Source organism: Octopus bimaculoides, chromosome 2, assembly GCF_046866305.1.
Source record: "Octopus bimaculoides isolate indiv1 chromosome 2, ASM4686630v1, whole genome shotgun sequence".
Lineage (NCBI taxonomy): Eukaryota > Metazoa > Mollusca > Cephalopoda > Octopoda > Octopodidae > Octopus > Octopus bimaculoides.
Window position 1 is genome coordinate 39,768,478 of NC_142929.1, and position 24,494 is coordinate 39,792,971.

General features: G+C 35.2%; 1 protein-coding gene across 12 annotated transcripts in view; it reads left to right on the forward strand.

Moving 5' to 3' along the window:
* Positions 1-24,494, forward strand: part of LOC106879951 (innexin unc-9) — a 200,411-nt gene that overhangs the window by 72,119 nt on the left and 103,798 nt on the right. The window contains exon 1 of one of the 12 annotated variants that reach the window (XM_089343908.1): positions 15,808-15,869. The exons of 10 other annotated variants lie outside the window; for them this stretch is intronic. The gene's annotated coding sequence lies outside the window, so the exon portion shown is untranslated. Of the gene's footprint in view, positions 1-15,807; positions 15,870-24,012; positions 24,105-24,494 lie in introns of those variants that run through there. One more of the 12 variants, XM_089343906.1, reaches the window with a different exon arrangement.

The window sequence follows — 24,494 nt, forward strand, 5'->3', positions numbered from 1 at the left end:
ACAATAATTTGGGATTTTTACGGCATTTATTTGCATTTTAGTAACTTGAAATCTAATGTATTGGTTATAAGTATAAATATTTGGCGTTATAAGAGGCCGCTATATAAGACACAAAACTACTTATCCAGTTCAAAAATTACGATATTTCCTTATATTACAGTAATTGAATGGCCTTCGTATTTGTATATCCTGTTATCACCATAAGCCTATTTTTTTTTTATATTTTAGTATTCACTATTTAATTTCACCGACAATAGCTGATATTAAACTCATTTTACTTTGATTTTTCGCAGAACTTATAAAGTAACATATAGACATAATGAAAGGAAAACTAGAAGAGATAAAGGGTAGTGGGTTGGCAATATCAGGGGGGAAAAGAACAAAATATTTTAAGATATTCAATTACGTCTCTTTATGCTCTGAGTTCAGATCTCATCGTTGCCGATGTCACCTTTCACTCTTTCAGAATTGAAAAAAAAAAAAAAAGTACTATGGAGCATTGATTTGATCGATTAAGTTCTCCCATAAAACTTTTGGCCTCGTGCCTTTGTCAAAAATCAATATTCTATCAATATATTAAAATAATATCGATGATTCGATATATCGATATATAGACATGTGATTACATTCGTTATCGTATTCCACAAAAATATTGTTGCCAACAACAAATGCATGTTATGAACAAGGGTAAAAGAACAGTTACTAGTCAAACTAGCTCTCGTCCCCTTCCTTGCAAAGCACTACTACTGATGGAGTTGATATTACTTTAAGAGAAGGCATAAAAATTTGTTAACTGGCTGATAGTAATCTCTATGTAATAATGATTTCAAATTGCAGCACAAGGCCAGCAAATTGTAGCACAAGGCCAGCAAATTGTAGCACAAGGCTAGCAAGAGCACGTTAGGTCAAAATCGTAGACTAAGCGTTTAGTAGATTTAAGAACCGGGAATGATGCTTCTTTTGTTTATATGTATTGTAATAGCACCTCCTCTTCTCGGTTCATACAACTAGGAATGTTTCTAGTCTACTAGCTCTTGCTATAGGCGTCTGTCAAATTGGGGTACACAAGTCTAGCGCATATCTATAAATTTAATAGTATATCAATTGCCCCTGCCGGCGTTCCTACCTATTGTACTCCATTTCTATTGCAGTAGTCCATCTTGGCAGCCACAAAATTTAAACATCTCCGGTCCATCATTATTCGTAGAACAGTTGGGAAAAGTGCTTGAAATTAAAAATGCACCCATAGTGGACTGCTAAAACCTAATTGTGGATTTGTTGCTAATTATTGGTTATATTATTACTGATATAATAATTGATAATATAACAGTTATTGATATGCCATGTTCTGCAGACCGGAACATAAAAGTCAAGTAAATATAATAAAGTAAAACAATCGAAACACGAGAAATTAGTCATGAATGTAGTAGGAATGTAAAAGTTGTACCGATAATGGTAGATTTAGAAAACAAAACAAAACAAAACAAAACAAAACAAAAAACAACAGAAAGTGAGGGTAATAGACAACAAAGTTCAGGCATGATTGTGATTAAGAATTTAATTCATAGCTACGCAGTTTCAAGTTCGATTTATTATAGCTTCAGATTAATCAAAAATTGATGCAATTTAAAACTTTGTAGACAAAAGCCATATAAAAATGCTCGTTCACACACACACACACACACACACACACACACACACACACACACACGTATACACACACACTCACACACACGCACGCGTACGTACTCGTTTAAGATGCCAATTGGCAAAATCATTATAGAATCGATTAGATTGGTTTGTGCAATAATCGTTCCCACATTCTTCACACTGAATTCTAATCGCACGGATGTCAAATATGCCAGTCACCTATTAGTGGTCGATAAATACAACACTAATCCTGTATTGAGATCGATTCTTCTCTCTAACTCTTTCTTTTGTCTTTTTATCTATCTTTCTCTCTCTTGGAGGAAGCTGGCTGCGGTCAGATGTGGATAGGTATGGTTACCACCAAGTTTAAAAGCGCATAAGACACCGTATCTTAAGACGGTTCTCCTACAATTTCTGTTCGTAGTTAGGTGCTTTAGAAGCCTGCTACCTACCCACCTGTTTTAGGTTTCGTTCCTATTATGTGGCTTTGTGTATGTATATTTATCTGGTGCTGCTTTTGATGTTTTTCATTTTTAAACTTTTGTTCTGAAGGAATTGGTGCGTTAATACTTTATGGTATCTTGTTCCATTCCTTTACGCCTATGTAGACATCACCTACCTATCTTTACAGGCGGTGATAGAATAAATATCAGTGAAGGTGTTAGCATCGATATAGTTGACGATGGGTCTCCAACATAATAACTATTCAAATCATCAATGTTTGTTACAAACGAAAACTGAATCTAATATATTTCGATAATTTTTCAAATCCAACTTTCTAAAAAGTGTAAGTTGATATAAGCTCGATTAAATAAGAGTGAGTGAGTGCAACATGCATTACTTGTTAGTTATTATTATCGTTTAAATTTTTTAAATATCAGTCGTCGTTTTATATCTACTATACCATCATTGTTCAATAATGCCAAAAAATATCAGGTCATCCCATAAGTTCTGTCCGTATTTTGAATAAAGAAAACAAGTGATCAAATGTTATATTAATCATCAATATACTTTCCCTGATTATCTATGACTTACTTCCATCTATTTACAAGCTTTTTAATCCCATTAATGTAAAACTCTTTTGGTTTCAAAGCGAAAAACTCTGAAATGTCAGTTTCGACCCCCTCTTGACTTGCGAAAGTTATGTTCCCCAAATGATTCTGTAAACTACGAAACAAATAGTAGTCTGAAGGAGCAAGGTCGGGAGAATAAGGTGGAGGAGGAATTTTTTCCTAACCAAGCCCAAGCTCTTCGATCTTTTGTGATGTGATCTTTGCAGTATGGGGTCGACACATTGTTCTGATGAAACATCACTCCTTTTCGATTCACTAAAGCGGGTGTTTTTTTTTCTTCAAAGTTTGGTTCAAACGCTCTAATTGCTGACAGTAGACTGGAGCATTGATTGTTGCATTAGGTAGTAACAATTCAAAGTGAATTACTCATTTGCAATCCCACCCGATAGAGACAAGAACCTTTTTCTGATGATGTTCCCTTCTCGGTTGTGGTTGAGCTTTTCCCCTTTTACCAAGCCACTGTTTAAGACGCTTAACATTTAGATAGAAGATCCATTTTTCTTCACTAGTCACAAGTCTATCCAAAAAGGGTGAAATGAGTTCGTGAGAATGGAGAGAAGAGCAGATGTCAACTCGAGATAAGCGGTTGCTTTCGGACAATTCATGAGGCACCTATTTTCCAAGTTTAGGAACCTTTCCAAGTTGTTGAAGATGACGATGAACAGTTGTATGGCTTGAACTAAACTTTATTGTCAATTCTTCAACTGATAATGCAAAATTTTCATCAAGTAATGCTCCAAGGAACTTTTCATCAAACTCAACTCAACTGGACGTCCTGTTTGATATTCATCTTCAAGGCTGAAAATCTCCACTTCTGAATTTTGCAAACCATCTTCTGAAAGTTCTTTTATTCAGGCATTCTTTCCCATAAACTGAGTGTATGTTTCGAGTCGCTTCGACTGCAGAGTTTCTTTGTTTGTACTCATAAAGCATTTTGTGCATCAAATGCTCTTTGGATACTTCCATGTTAGAAAGGGTTTTAATCGAAGACATTTTAATTCTATTATTCTGTAAAATAATATTTAATTATTTTAAATGTACACAAATGCATAAAAATAATTTTTAATTCCATTAGACCTTCTAAAATACAATTAAATTTCATTCAATTTTAAAAAAGATAAATCGGACAGAACTTATGGGATGACCTGATACTTATACTGTAAATTTTAATCTCACTTCAGATCCGAACAATCGGCCAGAGCAAAAAGTGAAAGTGTTTTCTTTAGAGAAAAATGCGAAAGTACTTTTCGTGGACGAACGGTTAAAGTTTAGTTTATTATCCTTTTAATACAAAGGATAAAAGGATCTAAATATCAATGATAGTTCAAAACCACCGTTAGTCGTATGAAAAGATAAGTTTTTCTTCACTAATAATTTTATTCTCGGGTTTCATTCTTTTTGCGCATATAAAACATTTTAATGACAATTGTTATTTTCACATAACATTTAATAACTTTCAGTCTAGAATGAAATCCGAGAATTGAAGCAACAAGAGAACGAATATGTGATGATACAAGTAAATGATGAGAGATGAGAGAACAAAGACAGGAAATAATGGAAAGTTCAAGATAAAACAATAGAACAAGAAGAGTCAATGTTACTAAACATAAACGCACAGAACGCTAACGATATCAACGAAAGAAGTCGACTGATACGAAGATAGATAAAAAAAAAATGGCCGTTGAACAGCGAACTGATCATTACGACTAAAACGAGAGAGAGGGGGGAGAGGGAGAGAGAGAGGGCAGGGGTAGAAGTGGACGGAATATCAGAAAGAACTTCATGAACTATATCGAATAAACACGAACGTAGAACACTAGCTCCATTGAGAAACGTTCAAAGACAACATCAGAGACGACTTGGTGTGCTCAGAAGAGTGTTTAATGGCAGAGAAATGTTGAGATTTTGTTCGTGTTGTGAAACTTTGAGATTAAGAAACAAGTTTCTAATTCTGGTTTCATCGGTAAATTGTGACTTCTTTCTCTTTGATGTCCATGATGAAGAAGCTGATAATTTCAGGAAAAATATCCAAAATATTTTTGTACTAACTTCATTTAGTACAAAAATATAAATTACTGAAGTTAAGATTTCTTAGTGTTCTAGGAGAGAAGGCCGTATAAATATATATCCCTTTTTCGCGAGTCCTCAAACCCTCTGATATTGGAGTTTTACAGTTAAATAATTCATGAAAACAACGAAGAAAGGCTGTAATGAAAGCTTTATGTACAGTGGAGTTTTCAACGAAATATTATATACGGCGAGCTCCTGTGCTAAACGCCAGAATTTTCTAATTTAATACAATAGTCTTCAAATATCTGCTGAGTGATGCTTAATATTTATTTTATTGTTTCTAACGCTACAAGTCATTTCAATTTTAGATTTTTAACAGCCTCAGTGGTTTAATTCATTATCACAAAAAACATATTTGACCTAATGAAATCATGTTATGAACATATGTAAATGTATGCATCAGAATAAAATTAAGCAATTTTATAAACTGTAGTATTTATACCGGTCCCACTAGTGTATGGCGATGTGTGTATAAGGTAAATGCACGTCAATAAGCAGACGCCGCTAACATATTTCGTTTGGTGTATCTATACCATACGTTGGCGCGCGTACGCGCATTTGTGTGCGTGTATGTATGAGAGTGTGTCGAAGATTAACATATAATCGATTGAATCTGATAATTATTTCGGATCACTCATGTTTTGGAGAGAAATGTTACCTTGAGGTTGTTGACATTGATGCTGCTTGTAGTTTGTTTCTAATGTTATAAACACTCCCAAGAAATGCCGAATGAAAGGCTTTCATTCATGTGCTGACGCGCATTCGATAGAGAAACATCGAGAGATATTTAGAAAAGAACAACAACCTAGTTTTTACTGATTCTCTATGACGACAAGCGGAAATATTGACACAATAACAGCAGCTTGTTTTAAGCTTGTGGATTGGCAGATAGACTGGTGTAATGGTGAGGATGCTGATAAGTATTGCTGTATACTGACTTTGCTACTGCATATAGTGGAGGTTTAAAACGAAGTAAGTGGTTACGAAATGTATTCGATGGTATTAAGCAAGTAAGGTATGATAAAGACATCAACAAAACAAGAAAGGTTTGTTGACAGTTTAACGCTAAATGTAAACAACCTATCAGTATAAACAACTTATTTAATATGGTTTTGCCTGCTGCTCAAGGCTATGAGGTATACCATTTACCGTTTACTTTTTACTTATCTCAGTCATTAGACTCCAGCCATGCTGGGGCACCGTCTTGAAGGCCTTTAGTCGAATAAATCGACCACTGTACTAACTTGCTTTAAAACTTGCTACTTATTCTGTTGGTTTATTCTGCCGAATTTCTCAGTTACAGGGATATAAAGAAACCAATACCGGTTGTCAAACGTGGGGAAGTCAACACACACAGAGACACAAATACACACAGAAATATACATATGTGTGTGTGTGTGTGTGTGTGTGTGTGTGTGTGTGTGTGTGTGTGTGTGTGTGTGTATAATAAAATACAGCGGATTTCCACTCAGTTTCCGTCTACTAAATTCACTTACAATACACTGGTCTGTCCGGGGTTATACTAGAAGGCACTTGCCTAAGTTGCCACACAGTGAGACTGTACCAGAAACGACGTCGTTATAAAGCGAACTTTTTAATCACACGTCGTAATGTAAAAAAGTACCGTGAAGGACACGCCAAAGTTACGGGGAAAAAATACATTTATATTTAATCACACAATTCATATTTAGTTGTTAGAATTTTCATTTCTCCCGCAAAGCCCAACGCACATACATCTGAAGAGTTAATCCGAGTGCATTATTGAAGTATCAATTGGATGAAATTTACTTGGTGGGTGTAATTTGTATCACATATTTAAAAGAACTCAGTTACAAAGTTTAATCATCTTAGTGGGTTTTAAAATGTTATCTTTTCTCCGCGATGTATGAAAGTTGAGAATGTGGGAGTAAGGTAGAGATAAAAATATTTATATGAATCTTTTCATTAAAAAAATATATAAAAGTAACCTTTCAAAACAGATATCCGAGCTATGATAGGTGATCTGAATAATGCTCTTCCTGTTTATATAACTTTTGTCAGTGTTGAGAAGTACTGAAAAAGAACAAGCCGTTGATTTGATCTCAAGCAAAGCATAATCTGTGAGGATTCCTCGATAAAATAGTTTAGATAAGTTAAACACGTGGTGGAGTTCTTGAGACTAAATGTCTTCAACAAACAATACACTCCGGGAAAACAGTGTAATATTTTTATATTTTCCATTATAATGTTTACAAAACATTTTGTGAATGTTGAAAACTGACTTATAAACATCACTGCTAAGAGTATAAAAATAGTTAACTGAACCTGCTCACACTCTCACAAATACGTCCATACAAACACACGCACCACGTACGCACACAGATGAACAAAAAAACTCTCTCTCACACACACATGCACACACCCATAAACACATTCGCACGCGCACGTACGGTTTATAGATATAGGGTAAAGGTTAAATACCCACCGCTTCGGTCATGAATGACCATGGGATTCTACCTAGAAAGTTTCCCTCCGAGGCACAAGTCCGGGCAAGGTTGTTTATGGAAGACCAGCAGTCACCTATGCATACCAGCTTCCCCTCTCCACGCCACTGATGTTAGCCATGGGAAAGGCAAAAGCCGATTAAGCTTGGCACCAGTGACGTTGCATCTCCTTTCTGCAACTGAGTGAAATGGAGCAACATGAAATAAAGTGTCTTGCTCACGAACACAACACACAACCCGATTCGGGAATCGAACTCACTACCTCATGATTGCGAGCCCAATACTCTGACCACTGAGCCATACGCCTCCAGGTTTCCATATGCACACACACACACACACACACACATATATATATAAAAGAAAATCAATACAATTAAATATTGATCATTATACCTCTTCGGTGTCTTGTTAGACGCTCATGAAATCAATGTAAAATTAAAGCCAAATAGAGGATTAAATACCATAGAACTGCTTGATATATGTAAAATTTATATATATATATATGTATATATATATATATATATATATATATATATATATATATATATATATATATATATATATATATGTAATTTATTTATTTATTTATTTATTTATGTAATTTATTTATGGGTTTCAGCCAGGTGGCTGTGGTCATGCTGGAGCACCACCGTGATTTTCTGTCTTTATGCTTTGCTCTCTTCACGTTCCTTGCATGGCTCTTCTCCAGCACCTGATATAGTTCAATCAAGAGTTTTGATGGTACATCTGGTGTATAAGAGAATTTGACATCGCTGCCCTAAACTGTGTCTCATTTCGAGCCATTGGTTCGTCTGGTATCGTGGAGAGGAAAGCGTCGACTTTTGTCTTGAAGACCTCCACATCCGTATCTTGCAGGTCTCTCGAATGTTTTGGCAGGGCATTGAAGAGCTGAGCTCCTCTGAAACCGAGGCTACTGCAGTATCTTGTTCTTATGTGAGATGCAGTGGACGGTACCTTTGGTACCATGCAGTGGCGACCCGTGCGGGCATTCCTGTAGTACTTGATGCCAAAGTTCGGCACCAGTCCTTCCAGTATTTTCCATATGTATATTATTACATATCTCTCCCGCCTGCGTTCCAGGGAGTAGAGACCTAGTGCCTGCAGTCGCTCCCTGTAGTTCATCTGCTGGACTGTGGCGATCTTTTTTGTATAGTGCCTCTGAATTGCCTCGAGTTCTGCTGTCCGTTTGACACTGTGTGGTGACCACAACTGAGAGCAATAGTCTAGGCGGCTCAGGACAAATGTCTTCCATAGAGTCAACATGACTTTTTGATCCCTTGTACGGAATGTCCTCAGTATCCACCCCGCCAGCTGTCTGCACTTTGCTGTCAACTTGACAATGTGCATGTGAAATGATGCATCACTACACATGTTGATGCCCAGGTCTCTCACGGCTTGTGGTTCTGGGATTGCAGTACCTCCAGGTCCTGTGTATGCCAGTTGGGAGGCACTTGTGGCCTTGTAGCGCAGTACTTGAAACTTTTTCCGCATTGAACTGCATATTGTTTTGCTCTGCCCACTCATATATTGCATTTAGGTCATTCTGTAGACTTACAATATCATCAGGATTCTTTATTGCCTGAGATAGTTTTGTGTCATCAGCGTAGCTAGTGACAGTGGCTCTCCGAGTGACCGTAGGCATGTCCAGAAGGGCCACTATGAACAGTAGTGGCCCCAGGACAGTTCCTTGCGGAACACCGCTCAATATTTGTGTTTCCCTAGATAGTTCTCCATTGGCTGCAACTGTCTGACTTCTACCATTCAGGAAGTCATGCAACCATTCTCCTAATTTACCAGTTATGCCAAGGTTTTGCAGCTTGTGACATATCAAGCCATGATCAACTTTGTCAAAGGCTTTTGCAAAGTCGAGATATATCACATCAACATTTGAATGGTCAAGTAGCTGCTTCAGGAGCCAATCATAATGCTGCAGGAGCTGCGTGAGGCAGCTTCTACCTGGACGGAAACCATGCTGGGTCTCATTCAGCAAGTCATTTTCTTCTAGGAACGCAATCAATCTCTTTCTGACAATTCGTTCCATGACTTTGCTAATATGTGAAGTCAGAGAGATGGGCCTGTAGTTCCCAGCTTCTGATCTGCTTCCGCCTTTATGGATAGGACATATGGTACCTTCCTTCAGCTTTTTGGGAAGTTTACCATTTGCAAGGAAACTCTGGAAGAGTATCCGGAGTGGTCCTGCTAATTCTTGTTTACACGACTTTAAGAGGACAGCCGGGAAACCGTCGGGGCCAGTTGCCGAATTTAAGCTCATTTCATTTATGGCAGCTATTACATCTTCCTCTTCAATGTCAATGTAGGTAATGGATGCACACACATATATACATTCAGGTGTATTTATGCTTCTGTACATTTGTCTGTATAAGCTTCTATATGTGCGCGCGCGTTTGTGTGTGTGTGTAATATATATATATATATATATATATATATATATATATATATATATATATATATATATACATATATATATATATATATATATATATATATATATATATATATATATATATATATGTATATATGTATGTATATATATATATATGAATATATGTATATATATATATATATATATATATATACAAGTGTGTATATATATATATATATATATATATATATATATATATATAAAAAACATGTAGTCCAATTCTTCGATCTCTATATATACACATACATATGTGTACATGGGATTATGTACAATTCTGGGTCTGCATATGATTACAAGAGTTTCTGGTGAAAAATAGGAATCATAATATCGCATTGGGACCATTTTACATTTATGTTAACAGTACACTGGCCAACCACACTTCAAGTGCTGTTATATTTGAAAAGAATTTCTCGCAAGTTAACAACGCTTAAATGCCTCTCTGATATTACTATCGCAATTTCCTCCTACTTATGTTTCTTCTATATTTACCAATATCCATATGTTCAAATGCTAACATCCTTTAACTTTAAGATTGAAATGCTTATTCTTTATTATTTACATTTTAATAAGTAACCTTCCGGCATTAACAACGGTAGGTTGGGAAGGAGAGGTGAGTGAATGCTGATGAATTATTAAATACTAACAAAACCTGTTACTTCAATACTTAATCCGATCTTCTGAAACTGCTTGGTGAACTTAATTTTAGAGCGACTAAGCATATAGCAGTTGGATTACATAAAGTATAATTTATTACAGTAGGATATATTTTACAAATTGAACAGCCACAGAGTGTAAATATTAACTCCAAAATTGGTATTTACTTCTTGACTGGAAGAAAATTAACTGTCCCCACATAGCGATGACGAAATGACTAAAGTAGATAAGTTATTGAAATTTGAGTTAAATTTCGCTGAAGTGGCTTTATTTTGTCTCTCGGTGGGATAATTCTCTGTGCGTGATTCTACTCAGCAGTGGAGAATAGGAACGCTATCTTCCAGTAATATTCCATATGATAGGCTGGCCTCCTATCTAAATCATTGCTTGAATTTATCGTCTCGTTTACAAGTTATCAGTTCTCTACTACATCGGATTAAGACTTTTGGCATGAGAAATCAAATGTTGGTTGATTTCGTTTTGGAGTGCATGTGTGTTCTATCTCCTCATTTTCATATTCTGACTAAGATGGAGGAGAATTGCACTGAAAATGAATAAAGAAATTATAAACCAAGAAAGAGAAAAAGAAATGTTTTTTCTTTCTCTTTAAGCTACTCTAGGTTTACATCATTGAACTGAAATATTCCAATAAGAGAACAAAGACTGTAGATAAATGTAAAGTAGGTGGCAAGTTGGCCAAATGCCATTTATCGAATGAAATCCTATATAAAGTATAATCATATGGTAAAAGAAAATCATAACTTCAGATAAGTGTTCTTAAGGTTCTAGCGAAGTCTAACTAAAAATCACTGAAATGATCAATATCGCTAATGTTACAAAAGAAGCTAAAATGGTAATGTTTAATGTAGAAAACACATGATTGTCCTCTTGTATCGAACACAATAGTTTTGTCAAAAGTGCAAGCAAATTACAAAATCATTATTAATATTTGTGATGGTGATTGAATTAGTTGTAGATTATGGTAGTTTTGTAGTTGGTAGACATAGTTTGTGCTGCAGTGATGAATAACTGCATTAGATATTGTGGTTATGTAGGTTACTTAAGGCGTAATGACTGTAATGTTTATGATAAAGATTATAATCCAATAATGGTTTTAAATATAGTATTAAGTTGATCATTATAGGGTCATAGTTTTAGTAGTGGTCATGAAAAAGAACAATGTTGTGTCATAAATGGTGGTGATTATTGGTCAAAATCCATTTCTAAGGTAATGCAGACAAATCAGCTTTAAACAATTAAGAGTTGTTGAAAGGCTTATAGACAGGAGTACGCATAGTTGATCAAATCCTGCTCGGCTAGGGTCTGGTCTTTCACCACATCATATTCGAAAAAAATAATATAGTTATTGCGGTTGCTCATCCTATGGAAAACCCTGATAGTGCGTCACATCAACCAAAAGCATTCCAACAATGGCTATCCTGGTTATTTCTTAAAAACAAGTACATGTAGCTTCTTTTATTACTGATTCGTTCACCACTGATCCGGAAATAACACAATTCGTTCGAATGTGAACCATGTTATGCTTATCATGGATTAATCTGTGATAACATGCGTCAGTTATCAGTCGAAGATACTGCTTGTACTGCTAAAATGTGCCGCAGTGATCACTACACAGGATGCATTGATTATCGCAGGTGCTTACATTATTGTGTTGCGAGACTGCGTACTTTTTATATAGATTTACGTACTTGAACCCTGTGAACAGAAAAATAATGCAAAGGTGCCCGATCCGAATAAACAACGCAGGGAAGAGTATTTTCTAGTAGGCAAAGATGATTAAGAAAATAAATGACGATAAATGCTTCACTGCTGTGGGCTGCGATTTGTATGTCAATGAATCTACTGTGGTGAGGATTCATTTATCTCTGAGGCTTCCTTTTTCACTGAAAGAACCCACCCCCTACGCTTTATCCAGAAAAGATTGATAAATGTTTCCTGGGTTTTTTGTTTTATGAAACCTTCTTAGTAACCAACGCTATTTGTGCTACATTGTTCAAGATTTCCGATGGAGCTTGCAACATGCAATCTAAATTGAAATGAGACTGCCCATGGTTTGAAAGCTCAGCCATCTGACTAAGGAACACACCAATATCGAAACACACATAAAAGTATTTATATTAATTATTGTATAGTTTTAGCAATGCAATGTATATATGTAAGCGCTATCTTTCATTAATAAAATCATATAAACTCAATCGTATATCTATCTATCTATCTATCTATCTATCTATCTATCTATCTATCTATCTATCTATCTATCTATCTTGTGTGGTAAGTAGCTTGCTTACCAGCCACATGGTTCCAGGTTCAGTCCCACTGCATGGCGCTTTGGGCAAGTGTCTTCTACTATAGCCTCGGGCCGACCAAAGTCTTGTGAGTGGATTTGGTAGAGGGAAACTAAAAGAAGCCCGTCATATATATATATATATATATATATATATATATATATGTGTGTGTGTGTGTGTGTGTGTGTGTTTGTGTGTGTGTGTGTATATGTTTGTGTGTCTGTGTTTGTCCCTCAACATCGCTTGATAACCGATGCTGGTGTGTTTACGTCCCCGTCACTTAGCAGTTTGACAATAGTGACCGATAGAACAAGTACTAGGCTGACAAAGAATAAGTCCTGGTGTCGATTTGCTCGACTAAAGGCGGTGCTCCAGCATGGCCGCAGTCAAATGACTGAAACAAATAAAAGAATAGAAGAATGCACGCATTCTTTTATACGTACAACCGCACATGCAGGTCCGTATCATTGTGAGGAAATATTTCTTCTACTTTCATTCTTATATCTATCATAAAAAGACATTCATTTGCAAGAGATATCTTGTGCGAGTCAGGCAGTTTCTGTGCATATAAAGATCTTCTGTAAAATGTGTGTGTGTGTGTGTTTGTGTGTATATATATGTGTGTGTGTGTATATATATATATGTGTGCATATATATATATATATATATATATATATATATATATATATATATATATATATATATATATATATATATATATATATACATGTGGGTGTATATGTATGTACGTACACGCACAAACATGCACACATATGAATCCGCACAGTTTCTCTCGATTGCATCGATAGAAGCCTATTGCATGCATACGTATGATATACATGCATATATGAGTGTGCATACACATTCACAATGATACACCCACATACAGACATACAGAAATGTACATATGTGTAAACTATGAATGAATGCAGTGATTTTACTATTTGTAATCTCCATTTTTGTCGAATACAGGATATAAAGCTTTATGTATGAATTTATATAAATGCATACAACTTTTCCCGCATATAAAACACTATACACACCTATAGAAATAAATACACGCAAACATATCTAAGCAAGTATACATACGTACAAATGGAAACATATACACATATATCCACGCGCATACATACTGACATACACAAAGTCAGTATTTTTATCTAGCACATCTCAAAACTACCTAATTGGATAAAAGCCAAGCTTGCATCTTTCATGAGATATCTAGCAGTAAAATTTTCTGACCTCGTGTGGCTATAAGGAAAAGTAAAGTACAGGAGTAATGGCGCGAAAGTACTTTGCAAATCATAATAACCGTCATTGGAATTACATGAACAATATCCGTGTCAGTATATTTCAACGAGGAAAGATTTGCGAGGAAAATGTTTCTTGACTATATCATTTTTACTATCATAGTTATCGTTTGAGTTCTAGTCCAAATTGTTTTCGTTTTGGTTGCTTCATGAGAGGGCACGTTCTTCTTCTTCTTCTTCTTCTTCTTCTTCTTCTTCTTCTTCTTCTTCTTCTTCTTCTTCTTCTTCTTATTATTATTATTATTATTATTATTATTATTATTATTATTATTATTATTATTACTACTACTACTACTACTACTACTACTACTACTACTACTACTACTACTACTATTATTATTATTATTATTATTATTATCATTATTACTACTACTACTACTACTACTACTACTACTACTACTACTACTACTACTACTACTACTACTATTATTATTATTATTACTATTATTATTATTGCTCCCTGTTTGAGAAATATATAAAGAATTTCCTTTGTTACATAAAAAGAAAATAGGTGTAGCTTCTTAGACATTCAGTAAAATGCTGAAGGTTACGAGATGCCGCGTGGGAATGCCGTAATATTTACATCTATCATTGCTATTTTCTGGAAAATGCCTATGTATATTCTAATTGGTGATGTTGCAATCTTGTCAATTTCTGAATAGAAATGGTTGTCTAGCATTCCAGTTGTGTCAATTACTTATAGAATGACGAATACAATCTTTAAATACCCTAATATATTTAGTTCAACTGCTGATTCGCTCTAATTCTTTAGGTTTCCAGGTCACTTTTGTAAAATCTGCCATTCTAGTAACAGAGAAAGATGTTTAAGTTATCATGTGCCGTCCGCTGATTTAAAGTCCAGTGTGCAACTAAACACATCATATATGCAAACATAAAGATACTCAACGCTAATAAACACCATACAGCAACAGAAACAGTTCTTGAGGAGAGGGGAGAGAGAGAGAGAGAGTGGAAAGTTTAATCATAGCATGTTGACTCCGCTATTGAGAACTCGAGTAACAGAAGTGCACAGGCCGACATACTCTTTGGCTATGCACCTTGAATGAAGTTACGTGCATAACTTGCATATGCGAGTGTAGGTATGATGCGCGGAATGTTTCCAGTCATTTTTGTTTAGTTTTCAATGTAAACACCCTCCGCTCTCTTTGCTACATACTGACATCACTCTCTTATGTTGATTCACAATGATGCAATGTTGTGAAGTCGAATGTTTTCCCGTTGACAGTCAATCAGTGCAATAACGTTTCAGAGATATTTTATATTGTTTAGGTCTGTATTAATATTAAAGATTGGTTTCTAAGAACAAGCGCAAACAAAGTAGTTTACTTACGTTGTTATTACACGAAATATATTCTATTGCTGAAAATGTTGCATATTCTGACAAAGGAGGGCACTGATTCAAAACGTTTGCTTACTATATTTTAGAAATTACAGATATTCCTCTAAATATTCCCGTTGTTGGTAGTCTACAACTATATGATAAATGTCCTTGCGACTTCTGACGCATTCATGTTGCTGTCGTTTTTTATTGATATATGTTTGCAAATTTAGCTGTCATATAACAACACAATTTTATTGCTATTCCTTATGATCGTCAGATGTACGATTTTTAAGACCATTTCAGCTGTTGCGTTAGTTTTTGTTAATTCGAAATATGATTAATTTCTTGTAGCGATAGTCCATCTAGAAGATTTTTATTAGTGAATTTCATTTCGCCTCGTTTCATTGTCCAACCAATCATATAGCTGTGTAGTTAGCTTTATGTTCTGTTTACGTGTAATTCTTAGAGTTCAGAGTGTATAGTTAGTTGCTTAAAATATTACAACTATCATAGACAAGTAAGTATGGTTTGGTAACACGCCTCATGTTTTTGTTAAAAGTTTTAGATGGCTATATAATCGCATGCAGGAGTTCGAAATTTGACGTTACCCTCACTTTGACCCAGCGGTAATTACAGACACCTGGGAAGAAAGAGCTGTACCGGTACCTACGTGGTACTCTACTCAAATAGAGTAGACTGGGGTTACGAGAGATGAAGTACCTTACTCAAGAACCTAAAGTGTTACTCAGACCAGAAATCTAACCCTCGGTTTTAGGATCATGGTTCAAAAACCTTACCCACAAAACCAGGCGCCTTCACTTATCTGCTTAGCTTTTTCTTATTTCCTATAAACCTGTTATTATGGGGTGTGTTTCTGTTTTCAGTCCTATCTCATATTCTGAATATCTCTATTTCTATGTCTTTTTGTTTCTTCATTTCTTTTTACTATATGTTGAGGCCTGTCTGATTTAATAAAGTAATTAATGGACATTTTTTTGTCTTCACTAGCCTAAGTGAGAATAACAGCTGAGCGAATTGCTTTAATCTCAATGTCTAAATGAATCAGTATGTTGTAGAGCATAAACAATTTGTCATTCTCTGAAATATTTCGTTGCGTGATCGTATGTCTTTTTGCTGGTTGTTACATAATGTTTGCATACTGTCCAGTGTTTGAAAATTACATTTATCAAACGTATGTACACATGTATGTCAGCATAGTTATACACACACACACACACACACACACACACACACACACATACATATATATATGTATACTTGGAAATAGATAGATAGATAGATAGATAGATAGATAGATAGATAGATAGATAGATAGATAGATAGATAGATAGATATGCCCTGCTTTTGTTAAGACTTTATAACTAAAACCAGTGTGATTTACTGTTCTTTACAGCCTCAACATATTCAGCATTTATATCTATTTAACTGAGTGAGTTTTGGGCAGTTCATTTTAGGAAGGGGTTGGTACTGTGTCATGTTGAAAAACTCATTCGACTTGGCATTCAGTTCTCTACTTTTCAGTTGCTACTGATTTATTTCTTGATCCACCTACCTTTTTCGTGAAAGGGCGTAGTTAAAAGAGAAAGGGTAGCATTCATCATTCATTTCAATGTCTCGGAGGACTAGTAGGAAGAAATGACAAAATTAGCTTCAGAACTAAAATGATTACTACTGATTTATCTTTGCAAAATGCATTTAAAGCAAGGCGCAGTGTTAAACTGAACCACTGATTTGGTCTACATTGATTAGGAATGTTTCTGCAGTTAAGAAGTTTGCTTTACTACCGTGTAGTTTTGTGTTCAGTCCCACTGCAAGTTTCTTCTACTGCAGCTCTAGGTCGACCAATGCTTTGTGAATGAATTTGGTAGATGGAAAACGTGTGGAAGCTCGCCATATATATGTGTGTGTTTATGTGTGCATACGTGTGTGTATATGTATACGTGTGTGTGTGTGTGTGTATGTGTGTGTGCACTTGTGCCTTTATTTTCCTTCGCCACTTGACAACCGAGGTTGGTTTACAACCCCGTAACTTAACAATTCGACAAAAAGAGCCAGATAAAATAAGTATCATACTGAAAAAATTAGCATTGTTCATGTAAAAGAAAGCACCTTACTCCACCAGTATTGTCGAGTATGGGCAAAATATAAGTTTTCTCACCAATGTATTATTACATTTTGTAATCACATTTTCAGTTCAGTACTTTAAAAATAGTTAATGTTATTAGTACATCTTTCTCATAGCTTTATGTTACAAGATTCCTAATTTTGTAATTTTGACTTCTCTTAAAATGGGAAACAGTTCTGTTTTGTTCATGTTAGTATTTGTTTTCTTTGCTTCCTTACTGTATATTTCCATAGAATGACAGTTTATTTGTTCGCCATGGTACTGTTTGTCTTCAACTTACAGAATATTTCTACATCTCTATATTCCTGATAAATATAATCTTCCTTTCGTCTTCGTGTTGTATTCTAAATGCAATTATTTTTTTCTTATTTGTCATGCTTAGTCTTACTTATTCACTTAGACTATATTAGGAGAATATTTTAACAGCATACTGCTAGAACACATGAAATATTGATATGTTCAACCATATTTTTATGTAGCAATGTTTTAAGTATTCAATTAATGCATCTAAAATATTGCTACCTACCATTCTCTTGCATTTGTGCGGGTTGTCCTAGCTTTAGTTAATTAATTTTTATGTATTTTAAAGATGGATTGTTCTAATTATCTCTCTGTTTCTTTATCTAATATATTGGAGAGTATAATTAATTCTTCTCTTCAAAGTTGCATTGGCCAACTTTTCTGAATCGAATTGCATCTAGCTCTCTTTACTGAATCCGTGTTTTATGTTACAGGTTTTCTGTTTGTTTACATCAACAGACAACTTTAGGTCATCTACGTAGGGCACATGGACTATTGCCATCTTATAACATTATATTCTGTATCCAGTCTCATTTAATAATTTTTCTTATGATCATGATCATGATCACAACCATGATGATGATCATGAAGTGATCATGACCGTTGTCATCGACATTATTTATATAATAAAGGGCGATGGGTGGCAAAATCATTAGGGTGCCAAACAAGATGTCTTGTAATTTTAATTATGCCTCTTTATATTTTGTGATCAGATACCAACGGAGTAGAGTTTCCTATATACATATATTCTCTTATTCTTGTTTTCTTTTACATATTTCAATAATTTGCCTGCGGTCATGCTGGAGCACAGCGTTTTAGTCGAGCAAATCGACCCCTGGTCTTATTCTTTGTAAGCCTAGTACTTATTCTATCGGTCACTTTTGCCGAACCAGTAAGTTACGAGGGCGTAAACGGTTGTCAAGCGATGCTGAGTGGAGGGGAACACAGACACACAAACATATATACACGCATGCAAATATATATATATATATATATATATATATATATATATATATATATATATATATATATATGACGGTATTCTTTCACTTTCCGTATACCAAATCAACTCACAAGGCTTTGATCGGCCCGAGGTTATAGCAGAAGATACTTGCGCAAGGTGCCACGCAGTGGAACTGAACTTGGAACCATGTGGTTTGTAAGGAAGCAACTTACCACACAACCACTCCTGCGCCTACACATATCACACACACATACATACATACACACAGACACACAGACACACACATATATATATATTCCCATGTGTGTGCGTATGTGTGTGCGCGCGCGTGTGTGTATTTGTTCCGGCACCCAATTACCTGAATGCATAGCCATGCACACCATTAACATACGGAGATATCCACCTGTATATTAGTGTAGTCCACAGTAAGCAAGTCTTCAGTAATTAATAGTAGATTACCCAGAAAAGCTTATACTGTTTTAGGCAAGTATGTCTTCGCATCCTTAACCAACTTAATATAGACACAATTCACGATTTATATCCCTCCTATTTATGTTTTTCATAGATTCTGAACCTCCTAAATATCACTGATTTTTTTCTGAACAATACTCATATTAATTATGTAGTGTTTCGTATGGAGGAAGCTTGCAATATATGAAAATAGGACGGGCAGATTGAAAGCCTGCCAAGTTTGAAAAGGGGATGGACAAATTGTCATGTTTAATGAAATTAGGATAGCTTTGACCCTTTGCCTGTCCAAACTATTTTCATAAGCTTCTCCTAAAGGTACATACTTGTTTCCAGACTCTTATTTGACCTTTGTTTCATATGTTCAGAGTAATATAAAGTTTTCATATTCTAAGTCTCGAGTTACCCTGATTGTTGAAAAAAAAAAAAAAAAAATGTTATCATATACGGCACATAGGCGCCAGGGAAATATTTCCAATCTGTCGCACGTGATACACAGGACGGGTAAAGTCTTAAATTAAAAAAAAAAAATTGTCGCATATCATTAATACCACGGTGACGTGTGTGGGCTGGGGGTTTTGGTTACAATGAAGTGAAAACCAATACTATTCTCTTTTCGTTGATACTTTATTTACGGAAAATGATGGGGATAAACAAGTTTTCCCTGATATCTTTTTATTGAATAGGATACGTCAGTTGAAGAAACACTGATTTAAAGTTCATTACATACGTGTTTGCCTTTGATGACAATGTTTGGCCGGTTCACAGCCATGTTGTTTTTTCATCTATATCAATATCTATATCAATTTCCCAAGGGCTTGTTATTTCATGTTTTTCCAATACTTTCTTTCGCAGCGAGATTATTGGAAATAGTTATTTTGCTAGTGCTTGAAGATTTTCCAGTGCATATATCCAGTTGAACTAGAATTAAATGTCTCAACATAAACTTAGTAATATTTAGCTATTGACATCGTGCAAATACATCACCAGTTGGTTAATACACACACACACATATATATATATATGAATGTGTGTGTGTGTGTGTGTGTGTGTGTGTGTGTGTATGTATGTATGTGTGTTTGGAGAGAGAGAGAGAGGCGGGGTAGTTTTATCGACGTGAATATTGCCCGGTGGTTGTTTTTGCACCACCTCTTCGGACGACCCAGGGAGCGACTGCCGTGCTCCTGCTCTCTGAAGAATAACAGTCACACCGATCTGGATTCGTCCGTTACGGATGTCGTCACCTCTCCATTTATCATGTCATTAAACATACATATGCATTCATTCATTCATTCATTCATTCATTCATTCATTCATTTACGTTTATATACACATGGTGAGTGCTTGCGCGCGTGTATGAACAAAGTTTTACATGTAGATCATGTGTACATTGTACCTACAATAATACACATAACAAAAGAGGCATTGTTCAATAATAGCCATTAATTAAGATGTGCTTTTATATATTATACACAACATCTAATATAAATTGCGTCTTAGAAAATATATATAAAGCAATTTTATTGCCTTAATGGTAATCTGTTCTAAATTACTGAAATTCTTTAAAAACATCTCAAGAAAAGTTGCTCCTTTTTAGTGTTACGGTGGTTTGTTGAAAGAAAGAATATTTCCTCGTACACGCAAATATTCACACCAATGTATTCATAGCTACATGTCTCTACCCACACATTTAGATACGCACTTGCGTTTAGTTGTGTCTCAGTTTACACTCTAAATATTGTAAATAGCCAGAGAAAATAGGAAACAATCGCGATGTCTTGAGGGTTACTTAAAATGAAATAATATGAAATAATATTTATAAATGTTCCAAAAACAAATTCCCACCACCGCCGCCACCTTAATTCTCCTCATCATCTCATCGTCGTCATCTATCTCCTCTTCCACAATATCTGAATGCATCAAAACAATACTAATGCTAATATCGTTCGTTCAATTTTAAATTATATTATTACAAAGGAAATGAAATATTATACTCAAAAGGTAATATGGTAATACAAGGAAACGAAATCAAGATTAGTTTCATTAAACAGAGCAACACAATTTGATACGACACGGTTCATAACCCCCGGCCTCCGTCAAACGATATAACGAAACTGAAAGTCAATTTGTTTGACTTCAGGTATTTAACCTTTTAAGCTACATAATTATAATTATCACTTGCATTATTATAACTAAGAATTTCTATTATCGTTTCTCCCGAATCTGATCTGCTTTCAACATTGTTTACGAACAAGAAATATAGAATCTATCTATGGTAGAACCTCTTTGCGTAACATGCGGATTTGTGCTAGCAAATCGGTACGAATTTATTTAAAAATTCTCCTTCACAAATGACATATTTAAAAAATTCATATGAAAGGAATTCCAAATCATTATGTAATCTTTCAAATGTGAAACTTTCTCCCTAAACAAATGGAATCTCAAACAAGAAGCAAAAGACATGAGTGAACTTATCGCTGAATTTAACACTGAAAAGGTAAATTTATGGTTAGGAGTCTTATCACTGAGATCAATTTCATCTTTTGCGTCCGTGTATAATATATCGAAGGCTACAAAATGCAATGCACCATTCTTTTCTAGAGATGGTGGAGTGTAATTTGAGGGAAAATAGGCAGATGTAGCGGTTTCAGCGACATGTAGAAACGCTTTTCTTATCCGGCATAAAAAGATGAGGTGACTTTCACTGAGAGTAGGACTGACGTTTAACAAACGATAGTCAGTACAGGAGTAGCTGTGTGGTAAGCAGCTGGCTTACCAACGACATTGTTCCAAGTTCAGTCCCAATGTGTGGCACCTTGAGCATGTGTCTTTGACTATAGCTTCAGGCCGATCAAAGCTTTGTGAGTGCATTTGGTAGACGGAAACTGAAAGAAGCCCATCGTATATGTATATATATATATATATATATATATATATATATATATATATATATATGTGTGTGTGTGTGTGTTTGTGTCTCCACCATCGCTTGACAACTGATGCTGGTGTGTTTCCGTGCCCGTAACCTAGCGGTTCGGCAAAAAGTGGCCGATGCACTAAGTACTAGGCTTACAAAGAATAAGTACTGGGGTCGATTTGTTCGACTAAAGGCGGTGCTCCAGCATGGCCACAGTCTGAAGCAAATAAAAGAATAAAAGAATAAATACATGTGAAAAAAGAAATTCCGCACAAATCATCAGGTTTATATCAGTAGAAGCTCAGTATTTGATATGATTCCGAAATTAATGACGTATATTCCACGTGGAATCAAAGGTGAACTGTATAATAGTTTGAATTTTGAATACGAATATCGGGATATAATTTTTGTAAAGACAATTTCTATCGTTGTCTTATTCATTCATGCATATATAAATAGGAACGTGCGGCAACACACATACGCACACGCATCCACACACCGAAGAAAACGCATTTGCTGGTGCATCTAATTTTAAACATTTATATTATGTTACATTTATATCTTGGGACTAATTCACTCAGCATGGAAGTACTAAGAGTAATATTAGATTGGGCTGACAGTAAGTGGATGACTTCTCCGCTAGGTGTTGCGGCGATCAAATGCACTAATGAAAATTGTGTGATACGAATGAAGGTAACAACAGTAGTTGGTCCACTCATGCTCTTTCGTATTAAATGGTTCCTATGTAAACTCGTTAGAAGGAGAAGGTGGATCGCTTTGGTATAACGCTATTGGTATTCAAAAAGAATTTAGACTGTTACGTGGTTCTATTCCTGTAGGTGTTCCTGTCTACATTTTCCCCCTCTTATGCTATGCTTGTGAATGTACTTAAATCTTAAACGATGTTTATATATATATTGAATAGGCACTGAATTCGCTGCTTGGAATTGAAATGAATACATATAATGTTTGTTATTCCAAAAGTGTGAGATGCATATGCAGTATCATTTCAGCATCATATAAAATACTCTGCAATAATTGTTTCAGCTCTATGCATTCTGATTTCAATTTCCCCTGGGGTCAATTCGTCTTTCAGCCTTTCTGGGGCCAGTAAAATAAAGTACCAGTTAAGTACTGAGGTCGATGGTTTCGGTTAACTACTTCTCGTCAAAACTCTTTCCATAAATTTAGAAGCAATTATCAACCCTTAAAATTTTAGATTGTGTTTATTAGTGAACAAAAGCAGTGACTCCCATGATTAGGCTCAGGTGACGGCAAAATCTTAAGCAACTCTTCATTCTGGAGGACTGGGTTGTATGTACTACAAGGGAGGGAATCATACTTGTACAAGGGAAAATATACAGTGGTTATATTAGTGTCGCCAGGAGGACATTTGAACATTAGTTATTGATTCTTAAAGACTTAAAGTCGTCCTTTTCCGTGTAGGAATTTGCACATAAAGAGATAAAAAGATAGCTGATAGTATAATTCAGTGAAAAAATTGAATTTCTTTGTTCAGTGAGGAGTTCCTTAAGTTCGTTTCTGTTGAAACAAGCCTTTCTGATATTTCGGAGAACAATCTTCTCTAGCGATTAAGGAAAATATTTCTTCGTCCATAATATAATCTATAGGTCAAGTCGTAGTATGCTCGAGAAAAAATGTATTTCTTAAGTGTAAAATCTTTATTTTTTTCTTTTTTTAAATCGTATTTTTTGGAAGAAGAGTTCCTGACATTTCAGATATAAAAATCGGATCTTTTCTGTTTGGCTGCACTTTTTAAAATTTTAAAACTAAATGAAAATTTTCAAATTTGGTGTATTGATGTAATTTTCCATGCTGAATCTCAGGGCCTAATTCACTCATTTCAGGTTTAAAAAAAAGTTACAGAGGTTTAAAGCTCGATAATTTTTATCCAGTCTGAAAATAGGATTTGGAAGCTGTCATTTTATGCGTGACTGTACGTATTGTGAACATTGTGTATTTTAATATTAAACTATAAACAAATGAAATGTTAGCGGAATTCTGTGTTACGCACGCCATATAACCCCTCATAACTTTTTTTATTTTTTGAAATTTTCAGAAAAGTTTTACAAATTTGTATTCTACACACGGGAATTCATACGATTATGCAAAAAAGAAAGCTAGTGCGTGATTTAAGGCCTATTTACTTGTTATTTTTAGCACATCTCACGACCACCTCATACCTCATGTGTTTTAAGCATTTACTAAGCGAAAAATTACTAAGTGGTGGACAGGACAGGACAAGCAACAGAGGTGTAAGCAGCCTGGTAACAACTTGGCTCGTTGCTATGGAAATAGGCGCCTATATGTCTGTGGTTTGCGATTG